A 22,500-nucleotide genomic window follows, 5' to 3' on the forward strand; every position below is an offset into this window, starting at 1 on the left:
TTAGGGTTAGGGTTAAGGTTAAGGGTTATGGTTAGGCTTAGGGTTGGTGTTTGGGTTAGGGTTAGGGTTAGGGTTAGGTTTAGGGGTAGGGTTAGAGTTAGGTTTGGGTTAGCGTTAGGGTCAGGGTTAGGGTTAATCCTAGGGTTAGGGTTAGGCCTAGGGTTAGGGTTAGGGTTAGGATTAAGGTGATTAGGATTAGGGTTAGGGTTAGAGTTACGTTTGGTTTAGAGTTAGGGTTAGAGTTAGGGTTAGGGTTAGGGGTTAGGGATAGGGTTAGGGGTTAGGGTTAGGGTTAGGTTTAGGGTTAGGGTTAGGTTTAGTGTTAGCGCTAGGGTTAGGGTTAGGTTTAGGGTTAGGGTTAGGGTTAGCGGTAGGGTTTGGGTTAGGGTTAGGGTTAGGGTGTGGGTTTGGTTTTGGGTAAGGGTTAGGTATAGGGTTTGGTTTAGGGATAGGTTTAGGTTTAGGTTTAGGCTTAGTGTTAGGGTTAGTGTTAGGATTCGGTTTAGGATTAGTGTTATTTTTAGGGTTAGTGTTAGGGTTAGGTTTAGGGTTAGATTGGGGTTAGGTTTGGGACTATGGTTAGGGTCAGGTATAAGGTTGGTTTTTGGGTTAGGGTTTTGGAATAATGTTAGCATTAGAGTTAGGATTAGGTTTAGGCATAGGGAGAGGGTTAGGCTTAGTGTTACGACGAGTATTAGAGGGAATATTTCTCCCAGACCAAAGCTGCACCCTCCTCCAAACCTGGCTGACATCGGAGGCCCAAACGCGCCCTACAAAATGACACCTGCCAAGTGGGCTCTTGAGTTTGGCTTCTTGGGGAAAAGTGACTCCTTTCAAAACCAACTTGCCTGCGTCCCGTCCCGGGCTTTTGCCTCCAAAAATTCCATAAGGACGAGGATTCCTCCCAGACCAAAGCTGCCCCCTCCTCCAAACCTGGCTGCCATCGGAGGCCCAAACGCGCCCTACAAAATGACATCTGCCAAGTGGGCTCTTGAGTTTGGCTTTCTGGGGAAAAGTGCCTCCTTTCGGACTCAACTTGCCTGCGGCCCATGCAGGGCTTTTGCCTACAAAAATTCCATAAGGACGAGGATTTCTCCCAGAACAAAGCTGCCCCCTCCTCCAAACCTGGCTGCCATCGGAGGCCCAAACGCGCCCTACAAAATGACATCTGCATTGTGGGTTCTTGAGTTTGGCTTCTTGGGGAAAAGTGCCTCCTTTCGGAGCCAACTTGCCTAACTTGCCTGCGGCCCGTCCTGGGCTTTTGCCTCCAAAAATTCCAGAAGGACGAGGATTTCTCCCAGACCAAAGCTGCCCCCTCCTCCAAACCTGGCTGCCATCGGAGGCCCAAACGCGCCCTACAAAATGACATCTGCCAAGTGGGCTCTTGAGTTTGGCTTCTTGGGGAAAAGTGACTCCTTTCAAAACCAACTTGCCTGCATCCAGTCCCGGGCTTTTGCTACAAAAATTCCATAAGGACGAGGATTCCTCCCAGACCAAAGCTGCCCCCTCCTCCAAACCTGGCTGCCATCGGAGGCCCAAACGCGCCCTACAAAATGACATCTGCCAAGTGGGCTCTTGAGTTTGGCTTTCTGGGGAAAAGTGCCTCCTTTCGGAGTCAACTTGCCTGCGGCCCATGCAGGGCTCTTGCCGACAAAAATTCCATAAGGACGAGGATTTCTCCCAGACCAAAGCTGCCCCCTCCTCCAAACCTGGCTGCCATCGGAGGCCCAAACGTGCCCTACAAAATGACATCTGCCAAGTGGCCTCTTGAGTTTGGCTTCTTGGGTGGAAGTACCTCCTTTCAAAGCCAACTTGCCTGCGGCCCGTCCTGGGCTTTTGCTACAAAAATTCCATAAGGACGAGGATTTCTCCCAGACCAAAGCTGCCCCCTCCGCCAAACCTGGCTGCCATTGGAGGCCCAAACGCGCCCTACAAAATGACATCTGCCAAGTGGGCTCTTGAGTTTGGCTTCTTGGGGGAAAGTGCCTCCTTTCAAAGCCAACTTGCCAAACTAGCCTGCGGCCCGTGCTGGGCTTTAGACTACAAAAATTCCATAAGGACGAGGATTTCTCCCAGACCAAAGCTGCCCCCTCCTCCAAACCTGGCTGCCATCAGAGGCCCAAACGCGCCCCACAAAATGACACCTGCATTGAGGGTTCTTGAGTTTGGCTTCCTGGGGAAAAGTGCCTCCTTTCGGAGTCAACTTGCCTGCGGCCCATGCAGGGCTTTTGCCTCCAAAAATTCCATAAGGACGAGGATTTCTCCCAGACCAAAGCTGCCCCCTCCTCCAAACCTGGCTGCCATCGGAGGCCCAAACGTGCCCTACAAAATGACACCTGCCAAGTGGGCTCTTGAGTTTGGCTTCTTGGGGAAAAGTGCCTCCTTTCAAAGCCAACTTGCCTGCGTCCCGTCCTGGGCTTTTGCCTACAAAAATTCCATAAGGACGAGGATTTCTCCCAGACCAAAGCTGCCCCCTCCTCCAAACCTAGCTGCCATCGGTGGCCCAAACGCGCCCTACAAAATGACACCTGCCAAGTGGGCTCTTGAGTTTGGCTTCTTGGGGAAAAGTGCCTCCTTTCGGAGCCAAATTGCCTAACTTGCCTGCGGCCCGTCCTGGGCTTTTGCTACAAAAATTCCATAAGGACGAGGATTTCTCCCAGACCAAAGCTGCCTCCTCCTCCAAACCTGGCTGCCATCGGAGGCCCAAACGCGCCCTACAAAATGACATCTGCATTGTGGGTTCTTGAGTTTGGCTTCTTGGGGAAAAGTGCCTCCTTTCAAAGCAACTTGCCTAACTTGCCTGCGGCCTATGCGGGGTTTTTGCCTACAAAAATTCCATAAGGACGAGGATTTCTCCCAGACCAAAGCTGCCCCCTCCTCCAAACCTGGCTGCCATCGGAGGCCCAAACGCGCCCTACAAAATGACACCTGCCAAGTGGGCTCTTGAGTTTGGCTTCTTGGGGAAAAGTGACTCCTTTCAAAACCAACTTGCCTGCGTCCCGTCCCGGGCTTTTGCTACAAAAATTCCATAAGGACGAGGATTCCTCCCAGACCAAAGCTGCCCCCTCCTCCAAACCTGGCTGCCATCGGAGGCCCAAACGCGCCCTACAAAATGACATCTGCCAAGTGGGCTCTTGAGTTTGGCTTTCTGGGGAAAAGTGCCTCCTTTCGGAGTCAACTTGCCTGCGGCCCATGCAGGGCTTTTGCCTACAAAAATTCCATAAGGACGAGGATTTCTCCCAGACCAAAGCTGCCCCCTCCTCCAAACCTGGCTGCCATCGGAGGCCCAAACGTGCCCTACAAAATGACATCTGCCAAGTGGGCTCTTGAGTTTGGCTTCTTGGGTGGAAGTACCTCATTTCAAAGCCAACTTGCCTGCGGCCCGTCCTGGGCTTTTGCCTACAAAAATTCCATAAGGACGAGGATTTCTCCCAGACCAAAGCTGCCCCCTCCTCCAAACCTGGCTGCCATCGGAGGCCCAAACTCGCCCCACAAAATGACACCTGCATTGAGGGTTCTTGAGTTTGGCTTCCTGGGGAAAAGTGCCTCCTTTCGGAGTCAACTTGCCTGCGGCCCATGCAGGGCTTTTGCCTACAAAAATTCCAGAAGGACGAGGATTTCTCCCAGACCAAAGCTGCCCCCTCCTCCAAACCTGGCTGCCATCGGAGGCCCAAACGTGCCCTACAAAATGACACCTGCCAAGTGGGCTCTTGAGTTTGGCTTCTTGGGTGGAAGTGCCTCCTTTCAAAGCCAACTTGCCTGCGGCCCGTCCTGGGATTTGCCTACAAAAATTCCATAAGGACGAGGATTTCTCCCAGACCAAAGCTGCCCCCTCCGCCAAACCTGGCTGCCATTGGAGGCCCAAACGCGCCCTACAAAATGACATCTGCCAAGTGGGCTCTTGAGTTTGGCTTCTTGGGGGAAAGTGCCTCCTTTCAAAGCCAACTTGCCAAACTAGCCTGCGGCCCGTGCTGGGCTTTAGACTACAAAAATTCCATAAGGACGAGGATTTCTCCCAGACCAAAGCTGCCCCCTCCTCCAAACCTGGCTGCCATCAGAGGCCCAAACGCGCCCCACAAAATGACACCTGCATTGAGGGTTCTTGAGTTTGGCTTCCTGGGGAAAAGTGCCTCCTTTCGGAGTCAACTTGCCTGCGGCCCATGCAGGGCTTTTGCCTCCAAAAATACCATAAGGACGAGGATTTCTCCCAGACCAAAGCTGCCCCCTCCTCCAAACCTGGCTGCCATCGGAGGCCCAAACGTGCCCTACAAAATGACACCTGCCAAGTGGGCTCTTGAGTTTGGCTTCTTGGGGAAAAGTGCCTCCTTTCAAAGCCAACTTGCCTGCGTCCCGTCCTGGGCTTTTGCCTACAAAAATTCCATAAGGACGAGGATTTCTCCCAGACCAAAGCTGCCCCCTCCTCCAAACCTAGCTGCCATCGGTGGCCCAAACGCGCCCTACAAAATGACACCTGCCAAGTGGGCTCTTGAGTTTGGCTTCTTGGGGAAAAGTGCCTCCTTTCGGAGCCAAATTGCCTAATTTGCCTGCGGCCCGTCCTGGGCTTTTGCTACAAAAATTCCATAAGGACGAGGATTTCTCCCAGACCAAAGCTGCCTCCTCCTCCAAACCTGGCTGCCATCGGAGGCCCAAACGCGCCCTACAAAATGACATCTGCATTGTGGGTTCTTGAGTTTGGCTTCTTGGGGAAAAGTGCCTCCTTTCAAAGCAACTTGCCTAACTTGCCTGCGGCCTATGCGGGGTTTTTGCCTACAAAAATTCCATAAGGACGAGGATTTCTCCCAGACCAAAGCTGCCCCCTCCTCCAAACCTGGCTGCCATCGGAGGCCCAAACGCGCCCTACAAAATGACACCTGCCAAGTGGGCTCTTGAGTTTGGCTTCTTGGGGAAAAGTGACTCCTTTCAAAACCAACTTGCCTGCGTCCCGTCCCGGGCTTTTGCTACAAAAATTCCATAAGGACGAGGATTCCTCCCAGACCAAAGCTGCCCCCTCCTCCAAACCTGGCTGCCATCGGAGGCCCAAACGCGCCCTACAAAATGACATCTGCCAAGTGGGCTCTTGAGTTTGGCTTTCTGGGGAAAAGTGCCTCCTTTCGGAGTCAACTTGCCTGCGGCCCATGCAGGGCTTTTGCCTACAAAAATTCCATAAGGACGAGGATTTCTCCCAGACCAAAGCTGCCCCCTCCTCCAAACCTGGCTGCCATCGGAGGCCCAAACGTGCCCTACAAAATGACATCTGCCAAGTGGGCTCTTGAGTTTGGCTTCTTGGGTGGAAGTACCTCATTTCAAAGCCAACTTGCCTGCGGCCCGTCCTGGGCTTTTGCCTACAAAAATTCCATAAGGACGAGGATTTCTCCCAGACCAAAGCTGCCCCCTCCTCCAAACCTGGCTGCCATCGGAGGCCCAAACTCGCCCCACAAAATGACACCTGCATTGAGGGTTCTTGAGTTTGGCTTCCTGGGGAAAAGTGCCTCCTTTCGGAGTCAACTTGCCTGCGGCCCATGCAGGGCTTTTGCCAACAAAAATTCCAGAAGGACGAGGATTTCTCCCAGACCAAAGCTGCCCCCTCCTCCAAACCTGGCTGCCATCGGAGGCCCAAACGTGCCCTACAAAATGACACCTGCCAAGTGGGCTCTTGAGTTTGGCTTCTTGGGTGGAAGTGCCTCCTTTCAAAGCCAACTTGCCTGCGGCCCGTCCTGGGATTTGCCTACAAAAATTCCATAAGGACGAGGATTTCTCCCAGACCAAAGCTGCCCCCTCCTCCAAACCTGGCTGCCATCGGAGGCCCAAACTCGCACCACAAAATGACACCGGCATTGAGGGTTCTTGAGTTTGGCTTCCTGGGGAAAAGTGCCTCCTTTCGGAGTCAACTTGCCTGCGGCCCATGCAGGGCTTTTGCTACAAAAATTCCAGAAGGACGAGGATTTCTCCCAGACCAAAGCTGCCCCCTCCTCCAAACCTGGCTGCCATCGGAGGCCCAAACGTGCCCTACAAAATGACACCTGCCAAGTGGGCTCTTGAGTTTGGCTTCTTGGGGAAAAGTGACTCCTTTCGAAGCCAACTTGCCTAACTAGCCTGCGGCCCGTGCTGGGCTTTTGCCTCCAAAAATTCCATAAGGACGAGGATTTCTCCCAGACCAAAGCTGCCCCCTCCTCCAAACCTGGCTGCCATCGGAGGCCCAAACGCGCCCTACAAAATGACATCTGCATTGTGGGTTCTTGAGTTTGGCTTCTTGGGGAAAAGTGCCTCCTTTCGGAGCCAACTTGCCTAACTTGCCTGCGGCCCGTCCTGGGCTTTTGCCTCCAAAAATTCCAGAAGGACGAGGATTTCTCCCAGGCCAAAGCTGCCCCCTCCTCCAAACCTGCCTGCCATCGGAGGCCCAAACGCGCCCTACAAAATGACACCTGCCAAGTGGGCTCTTGAGTTTGGCTTCTTGGGGAAAAGTGACTCCTTTCAAAACCAACTTGCCTGCATCCAGTCCCGGGCTTTTGCTACAAAAATTCCATAAGGACGAGGATTCCTCCCAGACCAAAGCTGCCCCCTCCTCCAAACCTGGCTGCCATCGGAGGCCCAAACGCGCCCTACAAAATGACATCTGCCAAGTGGGCTCTTGAGTTTGGCTTCTTGGGGAAAAGTGCCTCCTTTCTGAGTCAACTCGCCGGCGGCCCATGCAGGGCTTTTGCCTACAAAAATTCCAGAAGGACGAGGATTTCTCCCAGACCAAAGCTGCCCCCTCCTCCAAACCTGGCTGCCATCGGAGGCCCAAACGTGCCCTACAAAATGACACCTGCATTGAGGGTTCTTGAGTTTGGCTTCCTGGGGAAAAGTGCCTCCTTTCGGACACAACTTGCCTGCGGCCCATGCAGGGCTTTTGCCTCCAAAAATTCCAGAAGGACGAGGATTTCTCCCAGACCAAAGCTGCCCCCTCCTCCAAACCTGGCTGCCATCGGAGGCCCAAACGTGCCCTACAAAATGACACCTGCCAAGTGGGCTCTTGAGTTTGGCTTCTTGGGTGGAAGTGCCTCCTTTCAAAGCCAACTTGCCTGCGGCCCGTCCTGGGCTTTTGCCTACAAAAATTCCATAAGGACGAGGATTTCTCCCAGACCAAAGCTGCCCCCTCCTCCAAACCTAGCTGCCATCGGTGGCCCAAACGCGCCCTACAAAATGACACCTGCCAAGTGGGCTCTTGAGTTTGGCTTCTTGGGGAAAAGTGCCTCCTTTCGGAGCCAAATTGCCTAACTTGCCTGCGGCCCGTCCTGGGCTTTTGCTACAAAAATTCCATAAGGACGAGGATTTCTCCCAGACCAAAGCTGCCTCCTCCTCCAAACCTGGCTGCCATCGGAGGCCCAAACGCGCCCTACAAAATGACATCTGCATTGTGGGTTCTTGAGTTTGGCTTCTTGGGGAAAAGTGCCTCCTTTCAAAGCCAACTTGCCTAACTTGCCTGCGGCCCGTCCTGGGCTTTTGCCTCCAAAAATTCCATAAGGACGAGGATTTCTCCCAGACCAAAGCTGCCCCCTCCTCCAAACCTGGCTGCCATCGGAGGCCCAAACGTGCCCTACAAAATGACACCTGTCAAGTGGGCTCTTGAGTTTGGCTTCTTGGGGAAATGTGACTCCTTTCAAAACCAACTTGCCTGTGTCCCGTCCCGGGCTTTTGCTACAAAAATTCCATAAGGACGAGGATTCCTCCCAGACCAAAGCTGCCCCCTCCTCCAAACCTGCCTGCCATCGGAGGCCCAAACGCGCCCTACAAAATGACATCTGCCAAGTGGGCTCTTGAGTTTGGCTTCTTGGGTGGAAGTGCCTCCTTTCAAAGCCAACTTGCCTGCGGCCCGTCCTGGGCTTTTGCCTACAAAAATTCCATAAGGACGAGGATTTCTCCCAGACCAAAGCTGCCCCCTCCTCCAAACCTAGCTGCCATCGGTGGCCCAAACGCGCCCTACAAAATGACATCTGCTAAGTGGGCTCCTGAGTTTGGCTTCTTGGGGGAAAGTGCCTCCTTTCAAAGCCAACTTGCCTGCTGCCCGTGCTGGGTTTTAGACTACAAAAATTCCATAAGGACGAGGATTCCTCCCAGACCAAAGCTGCCCCCTCCTCCAAACCTGGCTGCCATCGGAGGCCCAAACGTGCCCTACAAAATGACATCTGCCAAGTGGGCTCTTGAGTTTGGCTTCTTGGGTGGAAGTACCTCCTTTCAAAGCCAACTTGCCTGCGGCCCGTCCTGGGATTTGCCTACAAAAATTCCATAAGGACGAGGATTTCTCCCAGACCAAAGCTGCCCCCTCCTCCAAACCTGGCTGCCATCGGAGGCCCAAACTCGCCCCAAAAAATGACACCTGCATTGAGGGTTCTTGAGTTTGGCTTCCTGGGGAAAAGTGCCTCCATTCGGAGTCAACTTGCCTGCGGCCCATGCAGGGCTTTTGCCTCCAAAAATTCCATAAGGACGAGGATTTCTCCCAGACCAAAGCTGCCCCCTCCTCCAAACCTGGCTGCCATCGGAGGCCCAAACGTGCCCTACAAAATGACACCTGCCAAGTGGGCTCTTGAGTTTGGCTTCTTGGGTGGAAGTGCCTCCTTTCAAAGCCAACTTGCCTGCGGCCCGTCCTGGGCTTTTGCCTACAAAAATTCCATAAGGACGAGGATTTCTCCCAGACCAAAGCTGCCCCCTCCTCCAAACCTGGCTGCCATCGGAGGCCCAAACGCGCCCTACAAAATGACATCTGCCAAGTGGGCTCTTGAGTTTGGCTTCTTGCGGAAAAGTGCCTCCTTTCAAAGCCAACTTGCCTAACTAGCCTGCGGCCCGTGCTGGGCTTTAGACTACAAAAATTCCATAAGGACGAGGATTTCTCCCAGACCAAAGCTGCCCCCTCCTCCAAACCTGGCTGCCATCAGAGGCCCAAACGCGCCCCACAAAATGACATCTGCATTGAGGGTTCTTGAGTTTGGCTTCTTGGGGAAAAGTGCCTCCTTTCAAAGCCAACTTGCCTAACTTGCCTGCGGCCCGTCCTGGGCTTTTGCCTCCAAAAATTCCATAAGGACGAGGATTTCTCCCAGACCAAAGCTGCCCCCTCCTCCAAACCTGGCTGCCATCGGAGGCCCAAACGTGCCCTACAAAATGACACCTGTCAAGTGGGCTCTTGAGTTTGGCTTCTTGGGGAAATGTGACTCCTTTCAAAACCAACTTGCCTGTGTCCCGTCCCGGGCTTTTGCTACAAAAATTCCATAAGGACGAGGATTCCTCCCAGACCAAAGCTGCCCCCTCCTCCAAACCTGCCTGCCATCGGAGGCCCAAACGCGCCCTACAAAATGACATCTGCCAAGTGGGCTCTTGAGTTTGGCTTCTTGGGTGGAAGTGCCTCCTTTCAAAGCTAACTTGCCTGCGGCCCGTCCTGGGCTTTTGCCTACAAAAATTCCATAAGGACGAGGATTTCTCCCAGACCAAAGCTGCCCCCTCCTCCAAACCTAGCTGCCATCGGTGGCCCAAACGCGCCCTACAAAATGACATCTGCTAAGTGGGCTCCTGAGTTTGGCTTCTTGGGGGAAAGTGCCTCCTTTCAAAGCCAACTTGCCTGCTGCCCGTGCTGGGTTTTAGACTACAAAAATTCCATAAGGACGAGGATTTCTCCCAGACCAAAGCTGCCCCCTCCTCCAAACCTGGCTGCCATCAGAGGCCCAAACGCGCCCTACAAAATGACATCTGCCAAGTGGGCTCTTGAGTTTGGCTTCTTGGGTGGAAGTGCCTCCTTTCAAAGCCAACTTGCCTGCGGCCCGTCCTGGGCTTTTGCCTACAAAAATTCCAGAAGGACGAGGATTTCTCCCAGACCAAAGCTGCCCCCTCCTCCAAACCTGGCTGCCATCGGAGGCCCAAACGCGCCCTACAAAATGACATCTGCCAAGTGGGCTCTTGAGTTTGGCTTCTTGCGGAAAAGTGCCTCCTTTCAAAGCCAACTTGCCTAACTAGCCTGCGGCCCATTCTGGGCTTTTACCTACAAAAATTCCATAAGGACGAGGATTTCTCCCAGAACAAAGCTGCCCCCTCCTCCAAACCTGGCTGCCATCGGAGGCCCAAACGCGCCCTACAAAATGACATCTGCCAAGTGGGCTCTTGAGTTTTCTTCTTGGGGGAAAGTGCCTCCTTTCAAAGCCAACTTGCCTGCGTCCCGTCCTGGGCTTTTGCCTACAAAAATTCCATAAGGACGAGGATTTCTCCCAGAACAAAGCTGCCCCCTCCTCCAAACCTGGCTGCCATCGGAGGCCCAAACGCGCCCTACAAAATGACATCTGCATTGTGGGTTCTTGAGTTTGGCTTCTTGGGGAAAAGTGCCTCCTTTCGGAGCCAACTTGCCTAACTTGCCTGCGGCCCGTCCTGGGCTTTTGAGTACAAAAATTCCATAAGGACGAGGATTTCTCCCAGACCAAAGCTGCCCCCTCCTCCAAACCTGGCTGCCATCGGAGGCCCAAACGCGCCCTACAAAATGACATCTGCCAAGTGGGCTCTTGAGTTTGGCTTCTTGGGGAAAAGTGCCTCCTTTCAAAGCCAACTTGCCTAACTAGCCTGCAGCCCATTCTGGGCTTTTGCCTACAAAAATTCCAGAAGGACAAGGATTTCTCCCAGACCAAAGCTGCCCCCTCCTCCAAACCTGGCTGCCATCGGAGGCCCAAACGTGCCCTACAAAATGACATCTGCCAAGTGGGCTCTTGAGTTTGGCTTCTTGGGTGGAAGTACCTCCTTTCAAAGCCAACTTGCCTGCGGCCCGTCCTGGGATTTGCCTACAAAAATTCCATAAGGACGAGGATTTCTCCCAGACCAAAGCTGCCCCCTCCTCCAAACCTGGCTGCCATCGGAGGCCCAAACTCGCCCCAAAAAATGACACCTGCATTGAGGGTTCTTGAGTTTGGCTTCCTGGGGAAAAGTGCCTCCATTCGGAGTCAACTTGCCTGCGGCCCATGCAGGGCTTTTGCCTCCAAAAATTCCATAAGGACGAGGATTTCTCCCAGACCAAAGCTGCCCCCTCCTCCAAACCTGGCTGCCATCGGAGGCCCAAACGTGCCCTACAAAATGACACCTGCCAAGTGGGCTCTTGAGTTTGGCTTCTTGGGTGGAAGTGCCTCCTTTCAAAGCCAACTTGCCTGCGGCCCGTCCTGGGCTTTTGCCTACAAAAATTCCATAAGGACGAGGATTTCTCCCAGACCAAAGCTGCCCCCTCCTCCAAACCTGGCTGCCATCGGAGGCCCAAACGCGCCCTACAAAATGACATCTGCCAAGTGGGCTCTTGAGTTTGGCTTCTTGCGGAAAAGTGCCTCCTTTCAAAGCCAACTTGCCTAACTAGCCTGCGGCCCGTGCTGGGCTTTAGACTACAAAAATTCCATAAGGACGAGGATTTCTCCCAGACCAAAGCTGCCCCCTCCTCCAAACCTGGCTGCCATCAGAGGCCCAAACGCGCCCCACAAAATGACATCTGCATTGAGGGTTCTTGAGTTTGGCTTCTTGGGGAAAAGTGCCTCCTTTCAAAGCCAACTTGCCTAACTTGCCTGCGGCCCGTCCTGGGCTTTTGCCTCCAAAAATTCCATAAGGACGAGGATTTCTCCCAGACCAAAGCTGCCCCCTCCTCCAAACCTGGCTGCCATCGGAGGCCCAAACGTGCCCTACAAAATGACACCTGTCAAGTGGGCTCTTGAGTTTGGCTTCTTGGGGAAATGTGACTCCTTTCAAAACCAACTTGCCTGTGTCCCGTCCCGGGCTTTTGCTACAAAAATTCCATAAGGACGAGGATTCCTCCCAGACCAAAGCTGCCCCCTCCTCCAAACCTGCCTGCCATCGGAGGCCCAAACGCGCCCTACAAAATGACATCTGCCAAGTGGGCTCTTGAGTTTGGCTTCTTGGGTGGAAGTGCCTCCTTTCAAAGCTAACTTGCCTGCGGCCCGTCCTGGGCTTTTGCCTACAAAAATTCCATAAGGACGAGGATTTCTCCCAGACCAAAGCTGCCCCCTCCTCCAAACCTAGCTGCCATCGGTGGCCCAAACGCGCCCTACAAAATGACATCTGCTAAGTGGGCTCCTGAGTTTGGCTTCTTGGGGGAAAGTGCCTCCTTTCAAAGCCAACTTGCCTGCTGCCCGTGCTGGGTTTTAGACTACAAAAATTCCATAAGGACGAGGATTTCTCCCAGACCAAAGCTGCCCCCTCCTCCAAACCTGGCTGCCATCAGAGGCCCAAACGCGCCCTACAAAATGACATCTGCCAAGTGGGCTCTTGAGTTTGGCTTCTTGGGTGGAAGTGCCTCCTTTCAAAGCCAACTTGCCTGCGGCCCGTCCTGGGCTTTTGCCTACAAAAATTCCAGAAGGACGAGGATTTCTCCCAGACCAAAGCTGCCCCCTCCTCCAAACCTGGCTGCCATCGGAGGCCCAAACGCGCCCTACAAAATGACATCTGCCAAGTGGGCTCTTGAGTTTGGCTTCTTGCGGAAAAGTGCCTCCTTTCAAAGCCAACTTGCCTAACTAGCCTGCGGCCCATTCTGGGCTTTTACCTACAAAAATTCCATAAGGACGAGGATTTCTCCCAGAACAAAGCTGCCCCCTCCTCCAAACCTGGCTGCCATCGGAGGCCCAAACGCGCCCTACAAAATGACATCTGCCAAGTGGGCTCTTGAGTTTTCTTCTTGGGGGAAAGTGCCTCCTTTCAAAGCCAACTTGCCTGCGTCCCGTCCTGGGCTTTTGCCTACAAAAATTCCATAAGGACGAGGATTTCTCCCAGAACAAAGCTGCCCCCTCCTCCAAACCTGGCTGCCATCGGAGGCCCAAACGCGCCCTACAAAATGACATCTGCATTGTGGGTTCTTGAGTTTGGCTTCTTGGGGAAAAGTGCCTCCTTTCGGAGCCAACTTGCCTAACTTGCCTGCGGCCCGTCCTGGGCTTTTGAGTACAAAAATTCCATAAGGACGAGGATTTCTCCCAGACCAAAGCTGCCCCCTCCTCCAAACCTGGCTGCCATCGGAGGCCCAAACGCGCCCTACAAAATGACATCTGCCAAGTGGGCTCTTGAGTTTGGCTTCTTGGGGAAAAGTGCCTCCTTTCAAAGCCAACTTGCCTAACTAGCCTGCAGCCCATTCTGGGCTTTTGCCTACAAAAATTCCAGAAGGACAAGGATTTCTCCCAGACCAAAGCTGCCCCCTCCTCCAAACCTGGCTGCCATCGGAGGCCCAAACGCGCCCTACAAAATGACATCTGCCAAGTGGGCTCTTGAGTTTGGCTTCTTGGGGAAAGGTGACTCCTTTCAAAACCAACTTGCCTGCGTCCCGTCCCGGACGTTTGCTACAAAAATTCCATAAGGACGAGGATTCCTCCCAGACCAAAGCTGCCCCCTCCGCCAAACCTGGCTGCCATCGGAGGCCCAAACGCGCCCTACAAAATGACATCTGCCAAGCGGGCTCTTGAGTTTGGCTTCTTCGGGAAAAGTGCCTCCTTTCGGAGTCAACTTGCCGGCGGCCCATGCAGGGCTTTTGCCTCCAAAAATTCCATAAGGACGAGGATTTCTCCCAGACCAAAGCTGCCCCCTCCTCCAAACCTGGCTGCCATCGGAGGCCCAAACGCGCCCCACAAAATGACACCTGCAATGAGGGTTCTTGAGTTTGGCTTCCTGGGGAAAAGTGCCTCCTTTCAAAACCAACTTGCCTGTGTCCCGTCCCAGGCTTTTGCTACAAAAATTCCATAAGGACGAGGATTCCTCCCAGACCAAAGCTGCCCCCTCCTCCAAACCTGGCTGCCATCGGAGGCCCAAACGTGCCCTACAAAATGACATCTGCATTGTGGGTTCTTGAGTTTGGCTTCTTGGGGAAAAGTGCCTCCTTTCGGAGCCAACTTGCCTAACTTGCCTGCGGCCCGTCCTGGGCTTTTGAGTACAAAAATTCCATAAGGACGAGGATTTCTCCCAGACCAAAGCTGCCCCCTCCTCCAAACCTGGCTGCCATCGGAGGCCCAAACGCGCCCTACAAAATGACATCTGCCAAGTGGGCTCTTGAGTTTGGCTTCTTGGGGAAAAGTGCCTCCTTTCAAAGCCAACTTGCCTAACTAGCCTGCAGCCCATTCTGGGCTTTTGCCTACAAAAATTCCAGAAGGACAAGGATTTCTCCCAGACCAAAGCTGCCCCCTCCTCCAAACCTGGCTGCCATCGGAGGCCCAAACGCGCCCTACAAAATGACATCTGCCAAGTGGGCTCTTGAGTTTGGCTTCTTGGGGAAAGGTGACTCCTTTCAAAACCAACTTGCCTGCGTCCCGTCACGGACGTTTGCTACAATAATTCCATAAGGACGAGGATTCCTCCCAGACCAAAGCTGCCCCCTCCGCCAAACCTGGCTGCCATCGGAGGCCCAAACGCGCCCTACAAAATGACATCTGCCAAGCGGGCTCTTGAGTTTGGTTTCTTGGGGAAAAGTGCCTCCTTTCGGAGTCAACTTGCCGGCGGCCCATGCAGGGCTTTTGCCTCCAAAAATTCCATACGGACGAGGATTTCTCCCAGACCAAAGCTGCTCCCTCCTCCAAACCTGGCTGCCATCGGAGGCCCAAACGCGCCCCACAAAATGACACCTGCATTGAGGGTTCTTGAGTTTGGCTTCCTGGGGGAAAGTGCCTCCTTTCGGAGTCAACTTGCCTGCGGCCCATGCAGGGCTTTTGCCTACAAAAATTCCATAAGGACGAGGATTCCTCCCAGACCAAAGCTGCCCCCTCTGCCAAACCTGGCTGCCATCGGAGGCCCAAACGCGCCCTACAAAATGACATCTGCCAAGCGGGCTCTTGAGTTTGGCTTCTTGGGGAAAAGTGACTCCTTTCAAAACCAACTTGCCTGCGTCCCGTCCCGGGCTTTTGCCTCCAAAAATTCCAGAAGGACGAGGATTTCTCCCAGACCAAAGCTGCCCCCTCCTCCAAACCTGGCTGCCATCGGAGGCCCAGACGCGCCCCACAAAATGACACCTGCATTGAGGGTTCTTGAGTTTGGCTTCCTGGGGAAAAGTGCCTCCTTTCGGAGTCAACTTGCCTGCGGCCCATGCAGGGCTTTTGCCTACAAAAATTCCATAAGGACGAGGATTTCTCCCAGAACAAAGCTGCCCCCTCCTCCAAACCTGGCTGCCATCGGAGGCCCAAACGCGCCCTACAAAATGACACCTGCCAAGTGGGCTCTTGAGTTTGGCTTCTTGGGGAAAAGTGCCTCCTTTCGGAGCCAAATTGCCTAACTTGCCTGCGGCCCGTCCTGGGCTTTTGCCTCCAAAAATTCCAGAAGGACGAGGATTTCTCCCAGACCAAAGCTGCCCCCTCCTCCAAACCTGGCTGCCATCGGAGGCCCAAACGCGCCCCACAAAATTACACCTGCATTGAGGGTTCTTGAGTTTGCTTCCTGGGAAAAAGTGCCTCCTTTCGGAGTCAACTTGCCTGCGGCCCATGCAGGGCTTTTGCCGACAAAAATTCCATAAGGACGAGGATTTCTCCCAGACCAAAGCTGCCCCCTCCTCCAAACCTGGCTGCCATTGGAGGCCCAAACGTGCCCTACAAAATGACACCTGCCAAGTGGGCTCTTGAGTTTGGCTTCTTGGGTGGAAGTGCCTCCTTTCAAAGCCAACTTGCCTGCGGCCCGTCCTGGGGTTTTGCCTACAAAAATTCCATAAGGACGAGGATTTCTCCCAGACCAAAGCTGCCCCCTCCTCCAAACCTGGCTGCCATCGGAGGCCCAAACGCGCCCTACAAAATGACATCTGCCAAGTGGGCTCTTGAGTTTGGCTTCTTGGGGAAAAGTGCCTCCTTTCGGAGCCAACTTGCCTAACTTGCCTGCGGCCCATCCTGGGCTTTTGCTACAAAAATTCCATAAGGACGAGGATTTCTCCCAGAACAAAGCTGCCCCCTCCTCCAAACCTGGCTGCCATCGGAGGCCCAAACGCGCCCTACAAAATGACATCTGCATTTTGAGTTCTTGAGTTTGGCTTCTTGGGGGAAAGTGCCTCCTTTCAAAGCAACTTGCCTAACTTGCCTGCGGCCAATGCGGGGTTTTTGCCTACAAAAATTCCATAAGGACGAGGATTTCTCCCAGACCAAAGCTGCCCCCTCCTCCAAACCTGGCTGCCATCGGAGGCCGAAACGTGCCCTACAAAATGACATCTGCCAAGTGGGCTCTTGAATTTGGCTTCTTGGGTGGAAGTACCTCCTTTCAAAGCCAACTTGCCTGCGGCCCGTCCTGGGCTTTTGTCTACAAAAATTCCAGAAGGACGAGGATTTCTCCCAGACCAAAGCTGCCCCCTCCTCCAAACCTGGCTGCCATCGGAGGCCCAAACGCGCCCCACAAAATGACATCTGCATTGAGGGTTCTTCAGTTTGGCTTCTTGGGGAAAAGTGCCTCCTTTCGGAGTCAACTTGCCTAACTTGCCTGCGGCCCATGTGGGGTTTTTGCCTACAAAAATTCCATAAGGACGAGGATTTCTCCCAGACCAAAGCTGCCCCCTCCTCCAAACCTGGCTGACATCGGAGGCCCAAACGCGCCCTAAAAAATGACACCTGCCAAGTCGGCTCTTGAGTTTGGCTTCTTGGGGAAAAGTGACTCCTTTCAAAACCAACTTGCCTGCGTCCCGTCCTGGGCTTTTGCTACAAAAATTCCATAAGGACGAGGATTCCTCCCAGACCAAAGCTGCCCCCTCCTCCAAACCTGGCTGCCATCGGAGGCCCAAACGCGCCCTACAAAATGACATCTGCCAAGTGGGCTCTTGAGTTTGGCTTTCTGGGGAAAAGTGCCTCCTTTCGGAGTCAACTTGCCTGCGGCTCATGCAGGGGTTTTGCCTACAAAAATTCCATAAGGACGAGGATTTCTCCCAGACCAAAGCTGCCCCCTCCTCCAAACCTGGCTGCCATCGGAGGCCCAAACGCGCCCTACAAAATGACACCTGCCAAGTGGGCTCTTGAGTTTGGCTTCTTGGGGAAAATTGCCTCCTTTCGGAGTCAACTTGCCGGCGGCCCATGCAGGGCTTTTGCCTACAAAAATTCCATAAGGACGAGGATTTCTCCCAGAACAAAGCTGTCCCCTCCTCCAAACCTGGCTGCCATCGGAGGCCCAAACGCGCCCTACAAAATGACATCTGCATTGTGGGTTCTTGAGTTTGGCTTCTTGGGGAAAAGTGCCTCCTTTCGGAGCCAACTTGCCTAACTTGCCTGCGGCCCGTCCTGGGCTTTTGAGTACAAAAATTCCAGAAGGACGAGGATTTCTCCCAGACCAAAGCTGCCCCCTCCTCCAAACCTGGCTGCCATCGGAGGCCCAAACGCGCCCTACAAAATGACGTCTGCCAAGTGGGCTCTTGAGTTTGGCTTCTTGGGGAAAAGTGACTCCTTTCAAAACCAACTTGCCTGCGGCCCGTCCCGGACGATTGCTACAAAAATTCCATAAGGACGAGGATTCCTCCCAGACCAAAGCTGCCCCCTCCGCCAAACCTGGCTGCCATCGGAGGCCCAAACGCGCCCTACAAAATGACATCTGCCAAGCGGGCTCTTGAGTTTGGCTTCTTGGGGAAAAGTGCCTCCTTTCGGAGTCAACTTGCCGGAGGCCCATGCAGGGCTTTTGCCTCCAAAAATTCCATAAGGACGAGGATTTCTCCCAGACCAAAGCTGCCCCCTCCTCCAAACCTGGCTGCCATCGGAGGCCGAAACGCGCCCTACAAAATGACACCTGCCAAGTGGGCTCTTGAGTTTGGCTTCTTGGGGAAAAGTGCCTCCTTTCGGAGCCAACTTGCCTAACTAGCCTGCGGCCTGTGCTGGGCTTTTGCCTACAAAAATTCCATAAGGACGAGGATTTCTCCCAGACCAAAGCTGCCCCCTCCTCCAAACCTCGCTGCCATCAGAGGCCCAAACGCGCCCTACAAAATGACATCTGCCAAGTGGGCTCTTGAGTTTGGCTTCTTGGGGAAAAGTGCCTCCTTTCAAAGCCAACTTGCCTGCGGCCCGTCCTGGTCTTTTGCCTACAAAAATTCCATAAGGACGAGGATTTCTCCCAGACCAAAGCTGCCCCCTCCTCCAAACCTGGCTGCCATCGGAGGCCCAAACGCGCCCTACAAAATGACATTTGCCAAGTGGGCTCTTGAGTTTGGCTTCTTGGGGAAAATGCCTCCTTTCGGAGCCAACTTGCCTAACTTGCCTGCGGCCCGTCCTGGGCTTTTGCCTCCAAAAATTCCAGAAGGACGAGGATTTCTCCCAGGCCAAAGCTGCCCCCTCCTCCAAACCTGGCTGCCATCGGAGGCCCAAACGTGCCCTACAAAATGACACCTGCCAAGTGGGCTCTTGAGTTTGGCTTCTTGGGGAAAAGTGACTCCTTTCAAAACCAACTTGCCTGTGTCCCGTCCCGGGCTTTTGCTACAAAAATTCCAGAAGGACGAGGATTTCTCCCAGACCAAAGCTGCCCCCTCCTCCAAACCTGGCTGCCATCAGAGGCCCAAACGCGCCCCACAAAATGACATCTGCATTGAGGGTCCTTGAGTTTGGCTTCTTGGGGAAAAGTGCCTCCTTTCGGAGCCAACTTGCCTAACTTGCCTGCGGCCCGTCCTGGGCTTTTGCCTCCAAAAATTCCATAAGGACGAGGATTTCTCCCAGGCCAAAGCTGCCCCCTCCTCCAAACCTGGCTGCCATCGGAGGCCCAAACGTGCCCTACAAAATGACACCTGCCAAGTGGGCTCTTGAGTTTGGCTTCTTGGGGAAAAGTGACTCCTTTCAAAACCAACTTGCCTGTGTCCCGTCCCGGGCTTTTGCTACAAAAATTCCATAAGGACGAGGATTTCTCCCAGACCAAAGCTGCCCCCTCCTCCAAACCTGGCTGCCATCGGAGGCCCAAACGTGCCCTACAAAATGACATCTGCCAAGTGGGCTCTTGAGTTTGGCTTCTTGGGTGGAAGTACCTCCTTTCAAAGCCAACTTGCCTGCGGCTGGTCCTGGGCTTTTGCCTACAAAAATTCCAGAAGGACGAGGATTTCTCCCAGACCAAAGCTGCCCCCTCCTCCAAACCTGGCTGCCATCGGAGGCCCAAACGTGCCCTACAAAATGACACCTGCCAAGTGGGCTCTTGAGTTTGGCTTCTTGGGTGGAAGTACCTCCTTTCAAAGCCAACTTGCCTGCGGCCCGTCCTGGGCTTTTGCCTACAAAAATTCCATAAGGACGAGGATTTCTCCCAGACCAAAGCTGCCCCCTCCTCCAAACCTGGCTGCCATCAGAGGCCCAAATGCGCCCCACAAAATGACATCTGCCAAGTGGGCTCTTGAGTTTGGCTTCTTGGGGAAAAGTGCCTCCTTTCGGAGCCAACTTGCCTAACTTGCCTGCGGCCCGTCCTGGGCTTTTGCCTCCAAAAATTCCAGAAGGACGAGGATTTCTCCCAGACCAAAGCTGCCCCCTCCTCCAAACCTGGCTGCCATCGGAGGCCCAAACGTGCCCCACAAAATGACACCTGCATTGAGGGTTCTTGAGTTTGGCTTCCTGGGGAAAAGTGCCTCCTTTCGGAGTCAACTTGCCTGCGGCCCATGCAGGGCTTTTGCCTACAAAAATTCCAGAAGGACGAGGATTTCTCCCAGACCAAAGCTGCCCCCTCCTCCAAACCTGGCTGCCATGGGAGGCCCAAACGTGCCCTACAAAATGACACCTGCCAAGTGGGCTCTTGAGTTTGGCTTCTTGGGTGGAAGTGCCTCCTTTCAAAGCCAACTTGCCTGCGGCCGGTCCTGGGCTTTTGCCTACAAAAATTCCATAAGGACGAGGATTTCTCCCAGACCAAAGCTGCCCCCTCCTCCAAACCTGGCTGCCATCGGAGGCCCAAACGCGCCCTACAAAATGACATCTGCCAAGTGGGCTCTTGAGATTGGCTTCTTGCGGAAAAGTGCCTCCTTTCAAAGCCAACTTGCCTTAGTAGCCTGCGGCCCGTGCTGGGCTTTAGACTACAAAAATTCCATAAGGACGAGGATTTCTCCCAGACCAAAGCTGCCCCCTCCTCCAAACCTGGCTGCCATCCGAGGCCCAAACGCGCCCCACAAAATGACATCTGCATTGAGGGTTCTTGAGTTTGGCTTCTTGGGGAAAAGTGCCTCCTTTCGGAGTCAACTTGCCTAACTTGCCTGCGGCCCATGTGGGGTTTTTGCCTACAAAAATTCCATAAGGACGAGGATTTCTCCCAGACCAAAGCTGCCCCCTCCTCCAAACCTGGCTGACATCGGAGGCCCAAACGCGCCCTACAAAATGACATCTGCCAAGTGGGCTCTTGAGATTTGCTTCTTGCGGAAAAGTGCCTCCTTTCAAAGCCAACATGCCTAACTAGCCTGCGGCCCGTGCTGGGCTTTAGACTACAAAAATTCCATAAGGACGAGGATTTCTCCCAGACCAAAGCTGCCCCCTCCTCCAAACCTGGCTGCCATCGGAGGCCCAAACGCGCCCCACAAAATGACATCTGCATTGAGGGTTCTTGAGTTTGGCTTCTTGGGGAAAAGTTAGGGTTAGGGTTAGGGTTAGGGTTAGGGTTAGGGTTAGGGTTAGGGTTAATCCGGGTTAGGGTTAGGGTTAGGGTTAGGGTTAGGGTTAATCCGGGTTAGGGTTAGGGTTAGGGTTAGGGTTAGGGTTAGGGTTAGGGTTAGGGTTAGGGTTAGGGTTAATCCGGGTTAGGGTTAGGGTTAGGGTTAGGGTTAGGGTTAGGGTTAGGGTTAGGGTTAGGGTTAGGGTTAATCCGGGTTAGGGTTAGGGTTAGGGTTAGGGTTAGGGTTAGGGTTAGGGTTAGGGTTAGGGTTAGGGTTAGGGTTAGGGTTAGGGTTAATCCGGGTTAGGGTTAGGGTTAGGGTTAGGGTTAGGGTTAGGGTTAGGGTTAGGGTTAGGGTTAGGGTTAGGCCTAGGGTTAGGGTTAGGGTTAGGGTTAGGGTTAGGGTTAGGGTTAGGGTTAGGGTTAGGTTTAGGGTTAGGGTTAGGGTTAGGGTTAGGGTTAGTGTTAGGCCTAGGGTTAGGGTTAGGGTTAGGGTTAGGGTTAGGGTTAGGGTTAGGGTTAGGGTTAGGCCTAGGGTTAGGGTTAGGGTTAGGGTTAGGGTTAGGGTTAGGGTTAGGGTTAGGGTTAATCCTAGGGTTAGGGTTAGGCCTAGGTTTAGGGTTCGGTTTAGGGTTAAGGTTATTAGGATTAGGGTTAGGGTTAGGGCTAGGGATAGGGTTAGGGTTTGGGTTAGGGTTAGGGTTAGGGTTAGGGTTAGGGTTTGGGTTAGGGTTAGGGTTAGGGTTTGGGTTAGGGTTAGGCCTAGGGTTAGGGTTAGGGTTAGGGTTAGGGGTTAGGGTTAGGGTTAGTGTTAGTGTTAGGGTTAGGGTTAGGTTTAGGGTTAGTGTTTGGGTTTGGGTTAGGCTTATGATTAGGTTTAAGGTTAGGGTTACGGTTAGGGTTAGGGTTAGGGTTAGGCCTAGGGTTAGGGTTAGGATTGGGGTTGGGTTAGGGTTAGGGTTAGGGTTAGGGTTAGATTTAAGCCTAGGTTTAGGTTTAGGGTTTGGTTAGGTTTAGGGTTAGGGTTAGGGTTAGGGTTAGGGTTAGGGTTAGTCCTAGGGTTTGGGTTAGGGTTAGGGTTAGGGTTAGGGTTAGGGTTAGGGTTAGGGTTAGGATTAGTCCATTAGGGTTAGGGTTAGGGTTAGGGTTAGGGTTAGGGTTAGTGTTAGGGTTAGGGTTAGGGTTAGGGTTAGGGTTAGGGTTAGGGTTAGTCCTAGGGTTACGGTTAGGGTTAGGGTTAGGGTTAGGGTTAGGGTTAGGGTAAGTCCTAGGGTTAGGGTTAGGGTTAGGGTTAGGGTTAGGGTTAGGCCTAGGGTTAGGGTTCGGCCTAGGGTTAGGGTTAGGGTTAGGGTTAGGATTGGGGTTGGCTTAGGGTTAGGGTTAGGGTTAGGGTTAGGGTTAGGGTTAGGGTTAGGGTTAGGTTTAGAGTTAGGTTTTGGTTAGGGTTAGGGTTAGGGTTAGGGTTAATCCTAGGGTTAGGTTTAGGCCTATGTTTAGGGTTAGGGTTAGGGTTAAGGTGATTAGGATTAGGGTTAGGGTTAGAGTTAGGTTGGTTTAGGGTTAGGGTTAGTGTTAGGGTTAGGGTTAGGGTTAGGGTTAGGGTTAGGTTTAGGGTTAGGGTTAGGGTTAGGGTTAGGGTTAGGGTTAGGGTTAGGGTTAGGGTTAGGGTTAGGGTTAGGGTTAGGGTTAGGGTTAGTCCTAGTGTTAGTGTTAGGGTTAGGGTTAGGGTTAGGCCTAGGGTTAGGGTTAGGGTTAGTGTTAGGGTTAGGCCTAGTGTTAGGGTTAGGGTTAGGGTTAGGGTTAGGCCTAGGGTTAGGGTTAGGGTTAGGGTTAGGGTTAGTATTGGGGTTGGCTTAGCGTTCGGGCTAGGGTTATGGTTAGGGTTAGGGTTAGGGTTAGGGTTAGGGTTAGGGTTAATCCTAGGGTTAGGGTTAGGCCTAGGTTTAGGGTTCGGGCTAGGGTTAGGCCTAGGGTTAG

This window comes from Cinclus cinclus, chromosome 31 (genome assembly GCF_963662255.1).
Source record: "Cinclus cinclus chromosome 31, bCinCin1.1, whole genome shotgun sequence".
Lineage (NCBI taxonomy): Eukaryota > Metazoa > Chordata > Aves > Passeriformes > Cinclidae > Cinclus > Cinclus cinclus.